Here is a 23,954-nt window from a genome sequence, read left to right on the forward strand (position 1 = left end):
CGCGCGCGGAGGCGTTTGAATGGCTGTGAGTGGGGCCCGGCTGGGGCACCGAGGGACGCTCCGAGCTGCCGGGCGCGGTTCGTCAGCACGGTGGCTGGGCTGAGGCGCTGCGGTACCATGAGGCGCCGGTAAGTGACGGCCGGACCGGGTTGGGACGCCCGCTGCCGCTCGCTCGTGCGCAGGCTGCTCGAGCGGCTGGCCGGGCCCACCTGCAGGCCCCGCGGCGGCGGCCTTTCCCGGGCAGGGCGGCGGGGGCGGGGCGGGGCGCAGGCGGGTGGGGCCGCCGGTCTCCCGCGGAACCCCCGGGGGCCCCGGCAGGGAGGTGGGGGCTGCAGGCCTCAGGGGTCCTGGCGGGAGAGGCGTGGACCCAACCTGCTGTCAACGCTTCTTTATCCTCGGGTGGAGTCGACATCTACGCCCCACGGGGAAGGACGGGACGCGCGAAGGGTTTGCTGCGCGGGGAGGGGACAGGTTTTCGCGAGAGCTGCCTAGGCCGGGCTGAGGCATTTCCTCATTTTTCTCAGGAATTTTTGATTCCCAGGCAGATCGGTTTTTGTTTCTCAGGGCAGAAATTTGACAGAGCTGCCCAGGAATTGTTGACCGCCGCTTTTAAAACCTCGGTGTACTTTCTGTAAAGTTACTCTGTAATTGTACCTAGGGGCTTAACTGGGTTTACGTGTGGAGATAACAAAGAGTTGATTTGTTGTCTAGTGGCTTATAAAGTTCCTTGGAAATATATCTGTATCAGTTTCTTTGCAGATTTGGAGAAAAAAGTAATTGGAAGAGAAATTGTTTCTGAAATTGTTGCTAGTTTTGTGCTTTAAGGCGCTCTGAGACACTAGTCCCCTAATACCTGCAACTTGTGTAAAGAAAAATCAGGATTTTTCTTCTTTCTTTTAAATCAGCTTCTTCGAGTGAGAAGTTTATGCACGGAGGCTTTTATCTGGCCAGAAGCTGACCTTGTAATAAACTTTAACGAGTGATATTTATTTAGTTTTCTGAGTTAAGAGCGTTGCTTTGGAATAGGTATAGTGTTGTTATCATCTTTCTGACAAGGAAACAGTCTCAGGGAAGTCAAGCTGATACAGTTGGAACCCTTGGAGACTGCCTTTGCTTCGCTCTTGCTAATGTACATAGTGTGTCTATTTATTTACTTCAGCTTCGGAGATATTTATGTGCGTATACCTTTGTGTACTCATAAATCAATCCACACACCAATGAGTTCTCTGCTCATGTTGACCACTCTTAAGTTTGGGGCCCGAGCCCCTTCCGCTAAATTGTTTTAAGATAAATAGAATTCATAGTTGAGGTTCATATTTTTAGGGATCGTGGAGAACAGCTGGAAACATATGTTCCTTTAAAACTGTGGTGCACTGTTTTGTGTTTGAAATGGGTGTATGTAATGACTCCATGAAAAGAAATACAGCCCCATAGCAAACCCCTTCATGAGTGGTCAGCAGTTCATGCTTATTTATACCAAAACTTTTCAACTTCATTCATCGGTTACCAAGGTTTTGATTGCCTCACTGTCCAGAACAGTTGTGAATCTAGTCAGCTATATGCAAGAAATGTGACAGGCAACAAATCCCAAGTGAACTTAGTAACAAAAACAGTACATCATACTCTCTCTCACTGGTGCAGCGGCTGTCTGAATGATAATCGGAACTGAGTAAAGCTGCCACCGTGGAGCTAACAGCTGATAAGACATTTACTGGAAGTGGAGGATCGAGGAAATTGTCCAAAGACTAAGAATCCAGGGGAAAAAAATTACTTTTTTTTTAAATATTTTTATGGTTTATTTAACTTTATTTTATGTGCATTGGTGTGAAGTGTCAGATCCCCTGGAACTGATCTTCAGACAGTTGTGAGCTGCCATGTGGGTGCTGGGAATTGAACCCGGGTCCTCTGGAAGAGCAGTCAGTGCTCTTAACCACTGAGCCATCTCTCCAGCCCCCAAAAATTACTTTTTTTGGGAACAGTAGGCCTGGTCTTTTGAAAGTTCTTGTCGGTTAATATTCTATGAAGCAAGACTGGGGAATGTTATAAATGAGATGTGTCAGAGAGGTCTAATGTGCACACACGTACACATTCACAGAGCTCTCGAGCACACAAGGATTTGGGAGTTTGTAAACATTTGTGTTGGTGAGTTTCAACTGCATTTGTTGCATTTTTCCCCTCCATAGGACATTTGGAGATGTGAAACTTTTTGTTTTGTTTTTCTAGACAGTTTCTTTGTGTAGCCCTGACTATCCTGGAACTCACAGGCTAGCCTTGAAGTACTACGGCCTGCTGGGCAGGGATGTGAAACTCTTGAGGAGGGGGTGATACTGTCAATCTACTGAGCAAACATCCTAGCGTCAGACAGACCCCCCCCATAAGAAACAATTACTCCAAATGTCAGTGTAGGATACAAACCTGAGTTTGATCCTGGAACCCACATTTAATAAGCAAAACGAGCCCCCAAAAGGAGGTGAGGTGTCACCTCTATAATCCCAGTCAAGCACTCCTACCTTAAGACAGGAGGCAGTGGAGAAATGGGAGATGGAATCCCCAGAAGCCTGAGGGCCACCTAACCTATGTTAGTATTGCAGCATGGCAAAAACAAGAGAGACCCTTCTGCAAGGAAGAAGGAAAAAAGCAACTCCCTAAAGTTATCCTTTGGCCTCTGTCCATACTTTTGCATGTGTGCACAGACAAATATTTAATTAAAAAAACTTTAAATCAATTTTTAAAGTTTAAATAGATCACTTATAAACACTTGCCCTGAATAGAACAACTGTTAATTGTTTGTTTTGGTCAGGTTTTCTGTGTGTAACCCTGGCTGTTGTTCTAGAACTAGCTCTGTGTACCAGACTGGCCTTGAACTCACAAAGATCCGCCTGCCTCTACCTTCCCCAGTGAGTGCTGGGATGCTGGGATTAAAGGATGTGTGGCTTTTTTTGAAGCTCTTTTTGTTTTGTTTTGCTTTTCAAGACAGGGTTTCTCTGTGTAAGGCTCTGGCTGTCCTAGAACTTGCTTTGTAGTCCAGGCTGTCCTAGAATTTAGAGATCTTCCTGCTTCTGCTTCCTGAGTGCTAGAATTAAGGGTGTGCACCACCGCTTCCTAGGTTCTCTTGAAGCTTTTTAAGTGCTGATAGCTACTTTTTATAAAACTGTGATTATGGACCAGAGAGACAGCAGTTAAGAACACTCTGCTCGCACTCGGGAGGCAGAGGCAGGTGGATCTCTGTGAGTTCGAGACCAGCCTGGTCTACAGAGCTAGTTCCAGGACAGGCTCCAAAGCCACAGAGAAACCCTGTCTCGAAAAAGCAAAAAAAAAAAAAAAAAAAAAAAAACCAAAAAACAAAAAAACACTCTGCTCTTGCAAAGGACCCAGGTTCAGTTTCCAGCACAAATATCAGGTGCCTTATGATGTTCTGTAACTCCAGTTCCAGGGGATCCGAAGTCTTATTCTGGTCTCTGAGGGTATCGGCACATACATGTGTGTGGTACACATAGATAGATTCAGGACCTCACACACACATTTAAATAAAATAAATATGTTTTAAAAACCTGAGATTATACATTTTTCTTCATTTGAGTTTTATTGTTTTTAACTCAGCACATCTTTCTATTCTTTAAACAAATATTCTTTAGGGGACTGAAAAGATGGCTGATCAATGAAAAGCACTTGTTTTTGCGGAGAACCTGAGTTCAGTTCCCAGTATCAACACTCTGTGGATATCAGACACACATGTGCATATACATGCTTGCAAGCAAAACAATCATAAACATAAAGTAAACCTGAAAGAAATTAAAAGTTAAAAATACTCTCATATTCACAGTATTTGTATGTGTGCCTGCATGTACACACATGTTGCTTTGAAATTAGGAATTTTGTATTACATTCAGAAAAAAATGTGTGGTGGGTGTGTGTGTATGTGTGTTGAATCAGTGTTCCAGTGTTTCTTCCTTTGAAATGTTTTTTCTGAATGCAGCATGATTAATTTTAGGAGTTTGGGCAAAGATTAAAGTGACAGAGAGTAAGGGTCTCCATTAAATCTTGTGTTGTTTATTTGAATTACAGTTTTCATTCCTGAATGAAAATTATAAGCATACAGCTTATTCCAGTGTTTCTATTGTTATTAGCTTCTCAAACGTAAAGAAAGCCCTGGAGATACTAATTCTGATTTTTAATTTTTATTATTATTTTTTACAAGGTTTCACTAAACTCACTTTGTAGAGCAGGCTTGTCTTAAACTCAGAAAGCCACTTGCCTTTGCCTCCTCAGAGCTGGGGTTAAAGTCAGAAAGTTTTATCTATGTAGTGCCCAGCCAAATAATTCTTGTTTTGCCATGCTGAGTATCCAGCTTAGGACCCTGTGCATAGTAGACAAACATCCCGCCACATTTCCAGGTATTTCGCGTACGCACGCATGCACACGTGCACACACACACACACACACACACACGTTGGACCGTACTCTCTGTCATCCTTAATCTTTGTCCAAACTCCTAAGATTAATCGTGTTCTTTTTTTATATATATACTAAGTTTACATTTCAGATAGCAAGCTTTCTGCTTCATGCTGTTTTCAAAAAGATTTCATTTTTTTTTGTTACTAGATTAGACTTAAATCTGTTGGTTGTGAAGCAGAGAGTTTAAGGGGCTAATGTTGAGTTTTTGTTTTTTAAAGCTTAACTCTTGGATTTTTGAGTCAGGGTTTCTCTGTAATGGCCCTGGCTATCCTGGAACTTTGTAAATCAGGTTGGCCTCGAACTCACGGAGATTTTCCTGGCTTTGCCTTCCGATGCTGGGATTCAAGGTATATACCACCACTGCCCAGCAAGTTTTTGTTTTTTAATGTACCAGTTACACAGTTTTATAAACTGATTATTAACTTCTCCCCAGGGGAGTGGGAAATTACCTTTAAAAATATATGGTCCATACAGAATGTCATAAAATATACCAATCAATATTAGTGTTTCTTATCAGTCATGTTACTTGATTGCTGTTGTATAAATGACCCCTTCCAACTAATTTGTCATTGTAACTGTTAGTTCTTTGGTAGCTGTGACAAATACCTGAGAAACGTTTTGTTTTGTTTTGTTTTTTTTGATTTTCGAGACAGAGTTTCTCTGTAGCTTTTGATTCCTGTCCTGGAACTAGCTCTTGTAGACCAGGCTTCCCTCGAACTCACACAGACCCACCTGCCTCTGCCTCCCAAGTGCTGGGATTAAAGGCGTACGCCATCTGATAAACAATTTAAGAAGAGAAGGGTTTTATTTTGGTTCTAGATTTCAGAGGTTTCTACTCAAGGTTGGCTACGTTCATAGCTTGGGCCTGAGGCAAGGCAAAATAATGTGGCAATGAGTGGGGAGGACAGAAAACATACAGTGACCAAGTCAAGAAGGGGCTGGGGACAAGATGTAGTGTAAGATGGTAGGCGCCCTGGTGAATGACCTACTTCCCCCAGTTCAGCCCACCACCTAAAGTTTTCAGCACCTTCCAAAATAGCACAACCAGCTGGGCTCAAGGCTTCAATACATGACTTTGTAGGTAACATTGGCAGTGTAAGAGTTGTGGCCTAATGGGAGGCATTTAGGTCATATGCTCTATGCCGATGAATAGGTTAATGCCCTTGTGTCAGTAATTCTGACTGTTCCAACTGTGCTCTACCATCTTTGGCTTATCCTTTTCTACTTTCTCATTCATACCACCTACACCTCACTACCACCCCTCACCTTGCCCTGGTGATGCCTTCCACTCTGTTATTGTAGAAGAACACCCTCACTAGATGTGGCCTTTGAATCTTGAGTTTCCCAGTCTTTCTATAAAACCATTAAAAGACTACTTGCTTGCTTTCTTGTTTCTATTTGTTTTATTAACAAGGCTTTATTTTTGTGGTATAGACTGGCTTGTAACCATGACAATCTTTGTGCTTCAGCATTCCAGATGTATGTGTATATATATATATATATATATATATATATGGAGGGCAGAGGTCAGCCTCGGAAGTTCCTAAGGACCGTACACCCTTGTTTTTAGAGATAGGTTCTTTCATTGAGACCTGGAGCTTTCCAGTTGGAAAGCCACATCTCCAGCATATTCCAGTTGGTATTGGATATCAAGCTCAGTTCTTCAGACTTGCATGGCACACACTTTACCCACCATCATGTAGAGCCATCACCACATCCTCGAAAGCAGATTTTAAAGGCATACCTTCAGCTAGGAGCATGCTCTGGAGATTGGATAGGATCTAATTTGGATTTTTCTTAGTAGGTTCAAATGCTGCATTTTCTGTTTCTTATTCTAAGTATATTCTTTGGAAATGTTTTTGTTAAATCTTTTATCCTTGCTTTTGACTCATTTTGAGTGTAGAGATGAAGACTGTTCTAAAAGGTCTTGTTTGACTCTCTTCCCCATGACTTCTCCTCTCTTTATGTGTTATTTGTTACTTAAAATTCTTTTGCCTTGAGCTAGTTTCCCAGATACCCATGACCTGCATATGATTCTTCTCTCATTACTCTTGAGACTGTTTGCAACTTCATTATTGGCGTTCTTAGTTGACATCATAGCTCTAAACCAGGCTCTCCTATTAGCAATTTAGTGTTTCTGGGATTCAAGTCATTTAATCTCATCTGTAAACTGAAGTTGTCTCCAGGGTCTTTCTAATTTAGAGAAACTGTGAATTTGTAAAATCTCTGAATTTTTCAAGGGGAGACTTTTGGAGAGGAGGGAAAGAAATAATTTTTCACATCTTAGTGTGAATTGATTAGAAGGATTTCTTCTGAGGTTATCTGTATATGCCACCGCCTACCCCCATAGGATTGGGGCCTTCTCTAGGCTAAAGTGGTCATTAACTCAGTACATGGGTTTCCCTAGGGCCTACAGTGGTCATTAATTCAGCATGAGCATTTGATATTTGCTGTTAAGTGAATGAAGAAATGAAGGAATGGGTGATTGTTGAGGAAAGCAAGTTTGCATGAGTGCTCCCATCTTCCAAGTACCTGGAAAGAATTCAGAGTACAGACCAACAGGATACAGCCCTACAGTGACAAAGTGTTGTTCAGTGGTAGTGAAGCAGCCACAATCTGGCTGCCTTTCTGAACTCTGGAATACTTTCTTGTCTGTGCCTCTTAATCCCTAAATACAATTTTGTTCATCAATAGAAAAACATGTACCCTGCCTATTCCCTATACCACTTACTATCATCATCAACAGGATATACTATTGTAGTAAGAATAAATCTTATGTATTGACCAAATTTGGCATTTTGTCCATGGAGGATTCATGGCATAGTAGCTGAAAACTAATATCCCTGACCTTTTGTTTCAGACACCCTGGTTCTCAAATAATAAATGGTGTTGAAGAATAGTTCTCATTCAACCCCAGCACTCAGGCAGAGAGGTAAATGGATTTCTATGAGTTTGAGGCCAGCCTGGTTTATGTCGCAAGTTCCGGAACAGACAAGGCTGCATAGTGACACCCTGTCTTTTTAAAAAAGAGAAAAAGAGGCTGGAGGGTGACTCAGCCGTTAAAGGCTAGGCTCATAACCAAAATTATAAAAAAGGAAAAAAAATATTTATCTTTTATGAGATCCGTACTTTAGGCTAATAATTTCCTAATGGCTGACTTGGAAAATGGAGTGATTCTCACCAAGAATGCTTTGAGATGAAAAGAGGTTGACAGACCATTTCTCAGCCTTTATGGGCTACGTTCATTGAGTTATCTGTTTACTGATGAACTACATAAAAATACTTTTTAACCTTGTTGGTAGACCTGTTTGGAAACTTAAGTAATATTTAGAAGGAAATTATGTCTCTTTGGGAGCATCAATTTACAGCTCTTTTAATGGAACTGATTAAATCATTCTCCGCGTACAATATTACTTATATGGCTTATCAGTATGGAAGAACTTTATTATTTTGCAGTAACAAACAGTCCCCAAGTCTCCCATTAAACAACAGTGCTTTGTTTCTCCTTGATATGGGATGCACATTTGTCTGTGGGCTTTGTTCTGTGGTGGCCTTGCTTAGGAATGTGTGTTTGCAGAGTTGTAATTTTCTTACCTATGGCTGGCTGTCATGATAGTGCTGAAACTGATAGAAATCACATACTGGCTGTTTCTTTAAAGTGGGCTGTGGTAATTTGATTTCTGTAATCCCAGCACTTGATAGACTGAGTGAGTTTAAGGCTAGCCTAGTCTAGGGTGAGTTATAGGCTAGCTTGAGGTGTGATATGAGACTGCCTTTAGAAAAAAGGAAAAGAAAAAGCTTTTTAAAAACATTTCATTGGGGGGGCTGGAGAGATGGCTCAGAGGTTAAGAGCATTGCCTGCTCTTCCAAAGGTCCTGAGTTCAATTCCCAGCAACCACATGGTGGCTCACAACCATCTATAATGAGGTCTGGTGCCCTCTTCTGACCTTCAGACATACAGACAGACAGAATATTGTATACATAATAAATAAATAAATATTTTTTTTTTAAAAAAATTTCATTGTTCAGAGCCACATGACCATACCTGACTTCAAGATGAGAAAGCCCACGCCTGGTAATACCTGAAATCCTGGCACTTGGGAGGTGGAGACAGGACAAGGTCCTCTTCTGCTCCATAGCGATTTGGTGGCCATTCTGGGCTATCTGAGACCCTGTCCTCCAAAACAATCCTCCAAAAAAGGATAATATGCTAACCTATCATTTATATGAAAGAAAAACTAATTTTACATGACACAGTTTAGGGCTTATAATTGTACATTCATAATTTAACATATCCAAATGTCTTTGAATTTTATTATTGTTCTTTCCTGACTGATCGCTGATCATTTTATGAGTGTACTGTCCCTGTGAGCAGCCTACTTCCTACTGACTTGTGACTAAATATTCCCAAAAAAGGATTGTCAAATTTAGAGACTAGTGCTGTCCTTTTGGATCTGACTTAGTATTAGACTACAGGGAGTTTTTTGTTCTTAGGATAAATTTTGCTGCCCTGAACTGGGATACATATGTCTGCTCTGTTTTGAAACTTTAATAATTATGAAAGTAAATTTTACACAGTGATTAGAATTTAGTGAAGCAGTCACTGAGAAATACAGTGCAAATCCTGTTGGATAGAAGCTGTGTTAACTGTAAAATGATCTGTAAGTAACTAAGGAATACTGAAAGTTAGGGAATATAGTGTTCCCTGGGATGAGTCCCCTCATTGATTATCTGGTAAAAAGTAGTTAACTTTGAAATCATATACGTACAAGTAACACTAATCAGACTAAGCAGGTAGTTGTTATATATTTAGGTGTGTGCTTGCTTGTATGCGTGCGTGTAAAACAATAACAAAAAGAGGCCAGGAATTTGGGAGGTACTGATATGGAAAAAAAGAAGGAGAAGGGGGAAATGGTATAATTAAAAAGACAAGCTTGTAAATAACTTGCTTTAAACTTATTTTCTATTTTCTTTTTAAAAAGTAATTTCAAGATATTTATTTTATGTATATGGGTATTGCTGGCGACCACAGAGGTGGCCACCGTAGAGGGCTTTGAATTCTCTGGGACTAGAGTTACAGATGGTTGTGAGCTGTCGTATGGGAGCTGGGAATTGAACCCAGGTCATCTAAGAATGCTGCTAGTGCTCTTAATCACTAAACCATCTCTCCAACCCCATTTTGAATTGCATAATTTAAGGAACAGTTTTCTCCGTTTGTGTTGGTCACACCTTAATCCCAGCATTCAGGAGGCAGAAGCAGATTTCTGTGAATTCCAGGCCAGCCTAGTCTACATGGCAAGTTCAGAACAACCAGGGCTGTATAGACATACACTATCTCAAAGAACTAAAAAAAAAACACACACACAAAAAATAAAAACAAAACCAAGCAAAAAACACAAAAGGCAGTTTTCTTGCCAAGCTTTTGGATAGCTCTTCAGTAATATCACCATGCTTAATATCTTAGGGTTTCTACTGCTGTGATGAAACCCGAAAGCAAGTTGGGGAGGAAAGGGTTTATTTGGCTTATACTTTACATTGCTCTTCATTACTGAAGGAAGTCAGGACAGGAACTCAAAGAGAGCAGCATCCTGGAGACAGAAGTTGGTACAGAGGCCACGGAGGGGTGCTGCTTACCGACTGATTCCCATGGCTTGCTCAAGGCACCTTTCTTATAGAACCTAGGACCATCAGCCCAGAGATGACACCACCTACCATGTCCCCCACCCTCTGCCATTAATCACTAATTGAGAAAATTCCCTATTTCTGGATATCATGGATGCATTGCCTCAACAGGGTCCTTCCTTTCTTAAGACTCTAGCTTGTGTCAAGTTCATACATAAAACTGTCCAGAAGCCAGGCGGTGGTGGTGCACGCCTTTAGTCCCAGCACTCGGGAGGCAGAGGCAGGTGGATCTCTGTGAGTTCGAGGCCAGCCTGGTCTACAAGAGCTAGTTCCAGGACAGGAACCAAAAGCTACGAAGAAACTCTGTCTTGAAAATCCAAAAACAAAACAAAACAAACAAACAAAAAAAAAACTAGCCAGTACAACTGACTCCTTGTCAACTTAACACACAAGCACATCACTATTAAGCCACAACCCTTTATTTTGTATTCACCCCTAAGATCTCACAAGTAACTTTAGAAGTCCCACAGTCTTTACAAATTCAAACACATTCAAATTTCAGTCTTTAAAATATCAAAATCTCTCTTAAAATTTCAAGTCTTTCATCTGTGGGCTGATCAGAACTAAATACCTTCTTCAAGAGGGAAGAATAAGGGCACTTTCAAAATCTGAACCAAGCAAAACCGAACTCCAACAATATAAATAACTCAATGTCCAACATTCTGGGATTCACTCATGATCTTCTGGACTCCTCCAATGGACTTGAGTCACCTCTGGCTCTGTCCTCTGCAGCACACACAGCTTGTCTCCTAGACTCCAGCTGGTTCCACTCCACTGCTACTATTGTTCTTAGTGGTCATCCCCTGTTACTGACCTCTCCAAAACACTGGGGTCTTTTGCTGCAGCTGAGCTGCACTTTACTAATATCTTTTCACAGGCTCTCTTTACAGTGTTAAGCTTCAAATTCTTTGCATGACCCCTTCAACCGCTACTGAGGCTTCACCTTCTCCAGTGATCTCTCTTGGCTTCTCACAGTGCTAAGTCTCAGCTGCTCTCCATGACCCCTTCATGCCTTCAAAACCAGTATCATTTGGGTGATGCTTACATATTACCAAGTCTGGTTGCCAGCACGAGGTAGAACTTTGGCTACTTCTGGAACACAGCTTCTCTGTGTTCTCAGGAAACACTTCTCAGAAAATTTCACCTCAGTGCTGCTGGTCTCTTCTTCATCACTACTAATTTCTCAGTTCCAACAACTGACTAGCATGGAGTATCTCAGCAAAGCAGAGTTTAGCTTTAGTAGTTCTGGTGTCTTGTTCATCACAGCTGATTCTTCAGCCCCAGCTGATCAGAACCACAGGACCTTATTCAAAATAACAAATGGCCCTGATAGTGTCTTTAAACTTCCCTCTGAAATGTCACAAGTCAGGGCTCCATTCTCTGTTCTGATCTTAACATTCTTATCCAAGCTTCCACTTAGATAAGACTCTTTTAGTCCAAAATTCCAAAGTCCTTCCAAAAACATGGTCAGGTCTGTCACAGCGATACTGCACTTCTGGTACCAAAATCTGTATTCAGGTTCTCTAGGATCACACAATTTAGAGGATGGATAGCTCTCTCTCTCCACATAAAGCACATTTATTGGAATGACTTACAGGCTGCAGTCCAACAACAGCTAGCTATGAATGGAAGGTTTAAGAATCAGTTTAAGAATGTAGTAGTTGTTCAGTGCCATGAGGCTGGATATCTCATCTGATCTTCTGTATGTGCTGGGATCATGAAGAAGTAGCTCCAAAGCCAGTGAAGGAATGGGTGTGCTGATGAGGCGAGGGCGAGCAGGTGAGCGTAGGATGAGCAGGACGCCCTTATACTTCCAGCAGAAGGTGTGGCCCACATTAAAGGTGTGCCTTTCTGCCTCAAGATCTGGATCACAAGGGTGTTCTCTGTTTTTAGGTTGTAGTTCATTTCAGATATAGTCAAGTTGACAACCAAGAATAAGTATCACACTTAACATAGTGCATTATATTGCTTATTTATCTGTTCTTCATGCTATAAACTTTGGGATGGCAGAATAACCGGAAATGCTGGGAAATTTAAAGCTATGACCAGCAATGAGGTAAGAAACTGCTAGTTGCTGTGAGGAGGTAAGGGGACACTATATAACACCAGAAATTCTTACTACAATGGCTTCATAGTTTTCTTTTTATAATTGGTTTTGTTTTTACGAAACAGGGTCTCTCATTATGTAGCTCTGGCTGTCCCGGAATTCACTATGTAGACCAGGCTGGCTTTGAACTCACAGAGATCCACCTGCCTCTGCCTCCCATGTACTAGATAGAATCAAAGACATGTGCCAATTCACCCAGCTTTTTATAATTACTTTGTATTCCTCCACATGATTTATTTTTTATTTTGAGAAATACCATGAGCAAGTGTATGATTTTATTTAGTTCCTACTGTGAAATAGCAAGTAAGTTCACACACCTAATAAATGACTTTAGTATTGGGTGTGGTAGTGTATGTCTTTAGTTCCAGCACTGGGGGCTGGGGGCAGAGGTAGGCAGATCTCTGTGAGTTCTAGGCCAGCCTGGTCTACAAAACGAGTTCCCAGACAGCCAGGGCTACACAGAGAAACACTGTCCCCAAAAACAAAATAACAACAACAAAAAAATTGTTATAGAATTCAAACTCAGGAACTCTGACTTTGCAGTTTTTTTGTTTCCTTGTTTTATTTTATGAGACAAATTCCTGCAACCTCAGCCCTCTCTTTGCGGAGATTATACTTTTCTGAAATGCCCTTTGTTTTTATTTCCCTGTTGCATCATATTGCCTTTTCTTTTTAGTTTAATAACAAGATTATAATGTCACTATTTTTTTTTTTTTTTTGCAGTTTGTGTATGTGCCCATGTGTGCATGCCATGATGCGCCTGTAGTTCAGAGGACAACTTGCAACAGTTGGTTTTCTTCCTACTCAAGTAGTCAGGTTTGACAGCAAGCACTTTGAGCCTGCCCCCTACTTAGTCTTGGATTAAACTAAAATTTTTTATTTATAATATGTCAATTTTTGAAGATTGAAAGAATACTAATACAGAATCATGTTTTAAAGTGGTATAGCTCAGCGCTGAGCAGGGCCCCACATACTATATTTTATTAGGGATGCACACAGTAGTCAGTTTGTGCTTTTCCTACCAGGATCCTGATTTAGAATAGTCTTTGTAGGGGCAACTGTCAATCCCTGCATATTTGCCAAGTTTATTTTGTTATGAATTTAGTAAATGTAATCGTTTAAATAGGAGTTGCTATTTATAAAACAGGACAGGGAGGCGCAGAGGTCTGTAATCCCAGCTCCACTGGAGGGTATGGCAAGAGGAATGCAGATTGGAGGTCTGTCTCAAATGGAAAAAAAAAAAAACCCAAGAGAAAACTGGTACTAAAGTTCAGAGGTGGAACACTTAATTGCCTGGTATATACAAGGCCTTAGGTTTAGTTCCCAGTATGAACAAGTAGGTATTATTTCTATGAAAATTACTGGAATGTTATTTGGCTTTTAGTTAACACAAACCTAGTCATCTGGGAAGAGGGAGCCTCAGTTGAGGAATTGTTTCCTTCAGATGGGCCTGTAGGCAGCGCCGTTCTTGGGCAGTTGGGCCTGAGCTTTATAAGAAAGATGGCTGACTGAGCTTGGGAGGGAGCCAGTAAGCAATATTCTTCTGTGGTTTCTCCTCAAGTTCATGCCTTGGCTTCCCATAATGATGGACTGTAAAGTGGAAGATGAAGTAAATCCTTCTTCCCAAGTTGCTTTTGATCTTGGAGTTACCTTTGCAACAGGAAGCTTACCCAGGACAGATGTGTTGCACAGTCTATTTGAGAGCAAATGGCTTAAACACTTCATTATTAGGTATTGATTAGAAAATTAAAGCAGTGAAACTCCTTTCCTTTCAAAGTATCAATTCAAAAAAGTAAGTCCTGTCCCCACATAGTTCCATTTTCAAATTTTTGTAGTTGCTCCTTATAATAGTATTCGTTACAACTTGAAAATACCTAGGATCTCCTGGAGACATGTCTTTGGGCATGCCTATTGAGGCATTATCTAGATTATGTTAACTGAGATAGAAAGATTAGCCCTCAATGTGGGTGGCACCGTTTTTTGATCTAGGGTCTGGTACTGAATCAAAAGGTGAGCAGCAGAATTTTTCCCTTCCTGCTTTCTACCTTTAGATGCAGTGTGACCAGCTTCTCAAGCTTTTGCCACCATAATTTCCACAACATGGTGAACTATACTTTAAAGTTTGCTTTTTGACAGATATTTTGTCATAACACTGAGAAAAATAACTAATAATACCTGGTGGGGGTAAACAAATTCCTCCTGTATTATTATTATTTCTTTTAAATTCATCACTGGTAGAAAGTGATCATTAGATTGTGTTGCAAAAATACTTAGTAGTGTTGTAAAAAGTTTCCTGTTGTATCACAGGAAACATATCTCCAGCTTTGTCTTCTGTGATGCCCTGGTTGGTCACTGGGACGGATGTTGTGAACTTGATCTTTTTCTGGTAAAGCTCACTATCAGTCTTTTCATTTTCTATTTATTCTCAAATTGATCAGCTATCTTTTTTAGAAGAATTGAAAATAAGTAAGCCCTAGATTCTGACTTTTGAATGCATAAGACTTTTACTGTGATTGTTTTAGAGATCTCTCTTTTATATCATTTTTAAATTTACTTTTTATCATTTTGAATTACATGAATGTGTCTGTGTATATATGTGTACCTGAGTGCAGAGGGCAGGGATATTGGATGACCTGGGCTGGAGTTACAGGTGGTGGTGAGCTACCTGTTGTGGGTGCTGGGAACTGAACTTGGGTCCTCTGGAAGAACAGTGCACACTCTTAACCATGGAACCATTTCTCTAGCCCCTTTTATTTCACCTTAAAAATTTCCCATTTGTCATCAAGACTCAGGTCTAAGGTGACCTGGGATATATTCTGAGTACTTAGTGCTCTGTGAGATACACTGCTTCTGGCTTCTAATAACCAATACTGACCATGCCTTTTTAAACAATAAATTTTATTGACTTTTTTGTCATTCTTCTTAGAAATTAAGACTTATTCATATTTTGAAGTATAGTAGATAGTAAATTAAATGTAGAATATGCTGTTTTTACTTTTGTTTATTTATTTTTCAGTAGTTTAAATCTGAGAATGATACAACATCACACAAATTCCGTGTCCAGTGGCCTTTACAGGAAGGTTGCTTTGGAATTTGGCAGGAACCATGTCACTGTTTCCATGGGCCCAAGTCACCTTTCCCTAGATTACTCTGGTTTGGTTCGGTTTGCTTCCAGTAGTCACTGTGTTCTTTGTTTATATGTATAAGCATATCTCTTGCCCAAGGAGAAGCCAGTATCATCTCAGTCATAAACACCTTGGGCACTTTAAGAAGAGCTTTGTGCTCTCTTTGTGCTAGAGACCTCGCTTCTAGCCAGCAAAAGTGACCTTGTACCACAGCCTTCTAGACATAATTTGCCTTTTAGAAATCCTCTTCCTAGCAGGCCTCTCTACAGGCACCAAGATTGTAGAAAGACTATGCTGTTTTATCATTTGTGAGTATACATATTTGCTCATTGAAAGGTGTGTGTGTTTGTGTGTGTGTGTGTGTGTGTGTGTTTGTGTGTGCGTGCACATACCTGTGTATAATATATTAACTAGCGATTGTGAAATTGTATTTTGGGTAGTATATGTTAATGTATTCAAACCTTGTCTATCAGAAGTTTTATAGACTAGGGATGGCTCACTAGGTAAAGATGCCAAAAGCCTGACAGCCTGAATTCAACCCTGTGACCTACATAGTAGAGAGAGGGCAAACTTTGACAATTGTCCTCTTGACCTCTACACACATAGTAGCATTCATGTGCACATAACACACAGAAAATTTAAGAAATTTTTTTAAGAAAAATTTTTAATGTTTTTTAAAAAATTGCATTGTGATTGGCAGAAGGAGACAGACCAAAATCAGCTAGTGTTCAGACGTATCTTATGTTTAAGCCCTCATGTATTTGTTATTTGCCGAAGGTCTAAACTGTGCAATATTAAGCTGAGTATTCCAAGAGGGGGTATAGGAAGACTTGAACCAATACCAGAATCAAGAAATGCTTTGGAAAAGGAGATTCCAACTCAGTGTTATGATATGAGAAGCTGTGATAAGCACAAAGGAGGGAAGGGAATATTTCCTGGATAAGAAACATTTTGTTTCAACAAAATAGGCAACACTAACAGAGACAAACAGTGTTTATCGCAAAAGCTTGGAAAATGATGCTTAATGTTACGCATTTTGTGTTCAAGAATGCTTACAGTAGTTAGAAGTCCTATCCTTTCCCCTTGTAAAACAGGTTTAATGTCCTCAGGGTTTTCCATGCCCTGTTCCCTGTGTCTGGTCACCATCCCTCCCCCTCCCCCGGTCTTTTCCTTTTGTAGTGTTCAATAATTAGTCTTTTCCAAACTGCTTGATACTTTGAAATCAGCTTTGACCAATCCTCAAAATATTCTCTTCTTGAGCCAGACATGGTAGTATGTATCTGTGGCCTAAAAAAATGGGAGCCGGGAATAGAAGATCAGGAATTTAAGGGTGGGAGCCTTTGAGCTTGCTCAGTTTGTAAAAGTACTTGGCTGCATAAGCCTAATGATCTGAAGGGGAGAATCAACTCCACAAAGTTGTCCTCTGATCTCCACATCAGCGCATGAACGCGCACCCCCCCCCCCACCAACACCACCAAGAGCAACAGTAATTTTAAAGTAAATTGGGACTGAAGAGATCTGTCAGTGGGTAAATGCACTACTACCAAGCCCAGTGACCTGAATCCTGTCCTCAGGACCCATATGCCAGCCTTAATGCAAGTTCCAGGTCAGTGACTGAATAGTGAGACTCTGTCTTAAAGAAAAGTTTCTCTCTTTAAGATTAAGCTTCCGTAACTTAATGATTATTTACTCTTGTTTCTCTTTATTCCATTTTTTCCCCTTTTCAAGGTCTTTTTTTGTCATTTGTAAATTTTTTTTTCATTCTTTTGGAGTAAGTCAAGGCAAATTACATAAATAAACATCTTAAATTTATTAATGAAGAAACTAAAATAGTTTGTTTCCAGAGTTACATGAATAGTTAAGAGGGGGAAACTGGTTCTTTTGAACCTAATCTTTAAGCTACACTGATCTTCAAGTTTGAAGAGAGTCTTACTTAATAAGCTGTGGTACATACTTACTACTACACAGTGAGCAGTAAGGTTCCCAGAGTGTTAAGAGAGTGTGGAAGGAGCCCAGCAGCCTCTGCTAATTCAGCTTTTAAAACTCCCACATGCCTTTGCATAAAAAGGGCACCGAGGGCATCTTCAGCTAGGTCTGCAGTGTCAGATCCAACCCACACAGTCTAGTACTAGAACCAGTTGGGCTGGCTTTGGTCATTTTCAGTCAGAACAAATGTATATTGTAGGTGTTTTAAGGAATGCTTCTGAAACTTTGAGGACTCCAGAATAGATTAGTTTCCTAAAGGGAAGAAAATGGGAATGAGCCCATAGTTCCTTGCTTCTGTCAAGCAAGTGCCTTGTGAAAAGACATAGATTCTCTCCCCTACTTTCCCCCTTGTTCTGGGGATTGAATCTAAATATTGTCTACCGCTAAACTACACTCCTATCTTATTCCCCAATTTCCTTAAAAATGGAGTATTGAGCTACTGTTTCTATGAGTTGTCACTTGCACTTAATGGCACATCGTTACTATACTAAAGTACTTAACACCTCTCTACCTCTAAGGTTTCCTTATTTCTGTGGAGTAAACTTTCTCTTCTCTGCCTTCAGTCTCTGGGTTTTATTGATATGTTTCTTTCCACAGTTATATTTTTGCAGTTTAGAATGTCCTAAAAATATCCTTTTACTTTTAGCTTCCTTCACTTAGCACAGTATGGTTAAGTTTATTCATATTGTCTATAGTTTATTCTTTTTTTGGGGGGGGGGGTTCAAGACAGGGCTTCTCTGTATAACAGTCCTAGCTGTCCTGGAACTAGCTCTGTAGACCAGGCTGGCCAGTGCTGGGATTAAAGGCATGTGCCACAACTGCCTGGCTAGTTTATTCATTTTTATAGGTGAGTAGTTGATAATTTTTATAGAAATTATTGAAAAAAATAATTGTAGGACAGTAAACATTATAACTGAGGTCAAATACTATAAACCCTGATTGTGTGGACAGGCTTAGTTTATGCCTGTTGTCCTAACATCACTTTTCATAATTCTTCTTCTCACTTTCAAAAGTGTCTTGGTTTGGATGGTTAATTATTTAATCAATCTGAACTTGGCACAAGATGTGGTTGTATTTAATTTGCTTTCTGCTGTTCAGTTTGCTTTCCAAAGCACTAAGTCATACATTTATGTTTTATGTAAATACTAAGTGTTAATAGCAATAATGTTTGTAATCTCACTCTAATGTTCACAGTAATATTTCTGTTTTACATTTGAGAAAATGATAGAAGGTCCACCAAAATCATTAGCTAGAAGGTCTGTTTATTCCAAAGAATATGCATCATCTATGAATGTATTTCCTGTTAATTGGAAAGCAGTATCGTGTATTGGTTAAGATTGTAGACAGAAGGAGAATGCCTAGAATCCAGCCCTCATTGTTTGCATTTTTGTTGTTGATTTTAGGACAAGTTTGTTTCTCATCTATATTAAAAGTACAAATGTGTGTGTTTATGTGTAAGTGTGTGTGCATACGGAGAAGAAATACAGATATCTCATAAGGTTATTTATACACTTATTATTATTTGACATCATCGAAGTGGATCACTTCCTTTCTAGCTCTCCTCTTCCCCCATTAAAAAGTAGCTGAGATTTCTCATTTTTCTTTTTCTCTCTTTTTTTTTTTGAGGGGGTTATCTTGTAGCCTAAGCTAGTCTTAAACTTGCTGTATAGTAAAAATGACCTTAAACCCCTGCTCTTCCTGCTGCTGTCTCTTAAATCCTAGGATTATAGGCGTGAACCACTGTTCCTGACTTCTCACCCTTCAAAAAAACAAAACAAACAACAACAACAAAAAACCGTCCCACAACAGCGTGGTGCTGAATAACAAGAGTTGTTTAATGCTTAGATAGTTTAATATACATATATAAATTAATCCCCAAAACTATGGTAGCCAAAATGGGGTCTCACAGAATTAAATAACATTAATCGAATGAAGTCTCAGCATTTTTAGGTATAGATTTCCAATAAGATTTATGTAATTTAAACATAACTTGGGAAATTCTGTATTAGTATTTTTCTGTGAACATTATAGGCAGTTGTTATGCAGGATGATTTATAGGGACCAGGAGAAGACCTGTAACAGAAAAAAAAGACCTAGTAATTCTTGCAGTAATTTAGACTCAGAGTGATGAGGCTTTTTCTGACAATAGAAAAGGGAAGGTTAGAATGGAGCCAGGAAATATTTTGATGGAAGGTTCAAGACTAGTTAGTAACTTGATGGAAGGAAGGAAGGAAAGAAGAATAAAAATAACCACTAATAATAATAAGTCTGAGAGAATTTTAGGTATTATTAATTCAGATGTGGTAGTTAGGAAGTGCCATTATTAGACTGACAATTGGAGAGATTTGTTTTAAACATGTTGATTAGAAACTAGTGGTGGATATGGAAGCCAACTACAGAAAAAGTTAGAAGAGAGCCTAGGTCTAGAAAAGTAGCTGAAGCTGTAACAACATACACCTGCAATGTTCATATAGAGAGAAAAGAGTTGTTTGTTACCTTTAAAGTAACCCAGAGACGAGAAACGAACAAGGAAAGTTGGCATAGTTGTGTCAAAAATCGAGATGGACCATGAAATGATGAAATAACAGCTGGCTAGTGATGAAGAAGGAGCGGTGTTTAACATTGGCCTGGTTGCTCTCCGTGAGCATCAAGTGTTAAAAGCTTCCTGTGAAAAGGTGTTTGTTTTTTCCTTTTTCTTCTCTCTCTTTCTTTCTTTTCCTTTCTCCTCCCTCCCTTTCTTCCTCCCTCTCTCTCACTCTCTTCCTCCCTCTATCTCTCTTTCTCTCTTTTTCTTGCCTTTTTTGGCCAAAGTTTCATTATGTGGTCCAGCCTAGCTTTGAACTCACAGTCTCTTGTTTTAGCCTCCAGAGTGTTTCCACACAGACTATCACCATGCCTGGCTGCCATATAATTTTAAGTGACAGGCAGACACATTGGTAGAATTTTTCACATAAGAAAACAGAGTAAGGTAAAATTGTAAAGGGTTAAGAACCGATTGGAAGCTTAAAAAGCACTCATTGTAGAAATTTGGCAGGAAAGGAAAACAAGAAAGAGTATAGGAGTTGATAGGAGAAACTGGAGCATGCTTGAAAGCAGACAGCGGAATCAGTTCAAAGGGAAGAATTAAAAGAAAATCATTGAAGCAAGTGGACTGAAGTAAGAAAATTAGATTAGGTTGTCCTAATTTTGGAAAAGTTAAAAAGATTGGTCTCTTTAAATAAAAATAATTCATATTTTTAGAAAGTAGAAAAACCTGGATGTGATTGAGGAAATGACCATAATCCCATCAGCAATAACTTTAATTAAAGTTTGTTGTTGTTTTACAGTGCTTGGGATTAAATTTGGGGCCTCAAGCATAATAGGCAAGCACTCTACCACTGAGTCCCCATCCCCAACTTAAGTTTGGTAGTTTCTTTTTTAGGTTTTTAATTAATTAAGTGAATTTCTAAGAGTTGCATGGTGGTAACACATGCTTTTAATCCCATTACTTGGGAGGCAGTGGCAGGCAGATCTCTGTGAGTTCGTCAGCCTGGTCTACAGGGTGAGTTCCATGACAGGTTCCAAAGCTACAGAGAAACCCTGTCTTGAAAAAAAAAAATAACAAAAAAGTGTACCTCTAAACAAATTTGTAACATTAAAATCTATAGGGCACAGGTGGTATTTTGATGCATATATGCATTTTGTGTTGTTGAAGTCAGGTCAGACATGTCTATCTCCTCCAACACTTAACCATTCCCTTAGGTTGCAAATATTTTAAAAATACCTCCTGCTGGACTTTTGAAATACACAGTACGTAATTGTTCCCTGCAGTCACTCTGCTGTGCTTCAACATCCCAGAACTTCTTACTCATATCTACCTATAACTAGAGCCTGTTGACCAACGTGGGTCATCCTTCTGTTCTCAACTTCTGCATGATCACGTAGGAGATTATGAGTTAATTGTCTTTTTGTCCTTGGTTTATTTCACTTACATACTCTCTATTTCCGGACAGATTTCATCCTTTGTAGTATTCTGTTGTTTATATTTATTTACCACAGTTTCTTTATTCATCATTTACTAGTAAGAAGATTATTTCCATTTCCTGGTTATTGTGAATAGTGTTACAGTAAACACAGAAGTATAGTTATCTACGACAAACAGAATTATTTCTTTGGATAAATATCCAATAGTGGATTTATGGAATCATCAGATAGTTTTTGATTTTTTGAAAAATTTCTGGTCTGTTTTTTATAATGACTATACTAATATTCATTCCCATCATTGGTGTGTAGGAATCTCTTTTTGTTTGCAAACTTTTTAATTATTGTGTGTATGTATGATTTGCAGAGGTGTGTGGGTAGAGTACATGTGTGCCCTGGTGTGCATGTATAGGTCAGAGGACACTTGAGCCATCTCACCAGCCCAAGGGGTTTCCTTTTCTATATATCCTTACCAGCACTTGTTTTCTGTTTTTTTCTGATAATAGGCATTCCTCATGGAATATGGTAATAATTCATTGTGACTTGATTTGAATTTCTCTGATGATTAGTGATATTAGCTAGCTAGCACTTATGTTTCCATTGACTATTAGTTTGTCTATCTTTCAGAAATGTCTGTTTAGATTATGTTAATTTACTATTGATGTGATAATACATGAGCAAACTACTTGAGAAGAGCAAAGATTTATTTTTGCTCACAGTTTCAGAAGTTATAGTTCATTTGACCCCATTGCTGTGGCAAGACAGGAAATTACTGTATGTAGAGTCTTGTAGAGCAAAACTGTTTATTTCACTGTGACCAAGAGGAAAGAATGCAGGGGAGGGACTAAGGGCTAAGCGATAAGTATGCTGCCAGTGACCTACTTACCCTAGACTCCACACTAGGTCTTACCTCCTTCAACAAGACTTTCAGGGACATTCCAGATCCAAACTGTAATAAGGTTCATTGCCCATTTTTAATCAAGCTGCTTGATTTTTCTTTTCTTTCTTTTTTGCTGTTGCAGGTTTTGAGTTCCTCCTGTATTATTCTGGATATTAGCTCTTTGTCAGATTATATAATTTGCAAATATTTTTTCCATTCTTTAGGTTTTCTTTCTAATGAATGTTTCTTTTGTGCAGAAGCTTTTAAATTTGATGTGATCTTATTTGCCTTTTCCATTCTTGTGTCCTTTGTGGGGGGATTAATAGGACCTTTAAAAACAGATATATTAGTTATGGTTCTCCAAAAGAACAGCACTGATTGAATGAATACAATAAAGGATTTATTAGTGTAGCTTATAGGCTGTGGTCTGAGTAATCCAACTATGGATGTCTCCAGAAGGAAAGGCAATGGATCTGGTTGTTGTTCAGGCCTCAAGACTGGATTTCTCAACAGTCCCAGTCTGCTAGAGTACTAGAGGCTGCCAGTCTTCAGTCTCCCTTGGAATTCCTAAGAAGTAGGTTCCAATACCAGTGAAGGAATGTCTCAGGGACAAGATAGAAGAACCTTCCAGGAAAGAGTGAGGACAGCAGGCAAAAAGAAAAAAGCTTCCTTTATGTCATTTCATATAGGCTGCCGCCTGAAAGTATGGCCCACATTTAGGGTGAGTCTTCTCCACTTACTGATCCAATCAAGAAAATCCCTCAACAAACATGTCCAGCTGCTTGGGTTTCTTTTCTTTTTTTCTTTTTCTTTTTGGATTTTCGAGACAGGGTTTCTCTGTAGCTTTTGGTTCCTTTCCTGGAACTAGCTCTTGTAGACCAGGCTGGCCTCGAACTCACAGAGATCCGCCTGCCTCTGCCTCCCGAGTGCTGGGATTAAAAGCGTGCGCCACCACTGCCTGGCCCAGCTGCTTGGGTTTTAATTGATTACAGATATAGTCAATTTGACAACCAAGATTAACCATCACACCAGGATTATGCAGTACATTGCTTTGTATCCCATTTTAATAGTTTTGGTTTTTGTTGTTGTTGTCATTGTTAAGTGTTGTGAGTCTAGGGAGTCAAACCCAGGATTCTGTGCATATTTGGCAAGCACACCACCATTAAAATATTCCCTCCGGTACCCTATGCTTTAAAATACCAATTTTTAGACCCAATGAGGACTACTGAGAACTCAAGAACAATGGCAATGGGTTTTTGATCCTACTGCACGTACTGGCTTTGGGGGAGCCTAGGCAGTTTGGATGCTCAACTTACTAGACCTGGATGGAGGTGGGTGGTCCTTGGACTTCCCACACGTCAGGGAACCCTGATTGCTCTTCGAGCTGATGAGGGAGGGGGACTTAATCGGGGGAGGGAAAGGGGAGGCGGTGGCTGGGAGGAGGCAGAAATCTTTAATAAATAAATAAATTAAAAAAAAAGAAAAAAATACCAATTTTTAAAACTTTAACTTTTCAGAACATTCTTCAGAAGTGATTTGGCTTTGTCTGTTTTGTTTTGTTTTGTTTTCGAGAGAGGGTCTCTCTGTATAGCAAAGGATGGAACTTTCTGTCTCCTGAATCCTGGGAGACAAAGTGACCAAGTGGTTAAGATTGCACTGCTGAATTTATTTCTTATTTATGTATTTTATTATTATAAGGTAGTGATTTTTTTTTAAGCTCCAGTTAAGATTTATCCAGGAAGGAGAGAGGGAAGAGGGA

General features: G+C 39.7%; 1 protein-coding gene across 1 annotated transcript in view; it reads left to right on the plus strand.

Annotated features, from left to right (window-relative positions):
* Window positions 1-23,954, plus strand: part of Katnbl1 (katanin regulatory subunit B1 like 1) — a 48,001-nt gene continuing 24,047 nt past the window's right edge. The window contains exon 1 of the mRNA XM_041679233.1: window positions 1-128. The gene's annotated coding sequence lies outside the window, so the exon portion shown is untranslated. The remainder of the gene's footprint in view (window positions 129-23,954) is intronic.

Source organism: Microtus oregoni, unplaced genomic scaffold (genome assembly GCF_018167655.1).
Source record: "Microtus oregoni isolate MIOR12 unplaced genomic scaffold, Mior012 000031F_ref0000149, whole genome shotgun sequence".
Lineage (NCBI taxonomy): Eukaryota > Metazoa > Chordata > Mammalia > Rodentia > Cricetidae > Microtus > Microtus oregoni.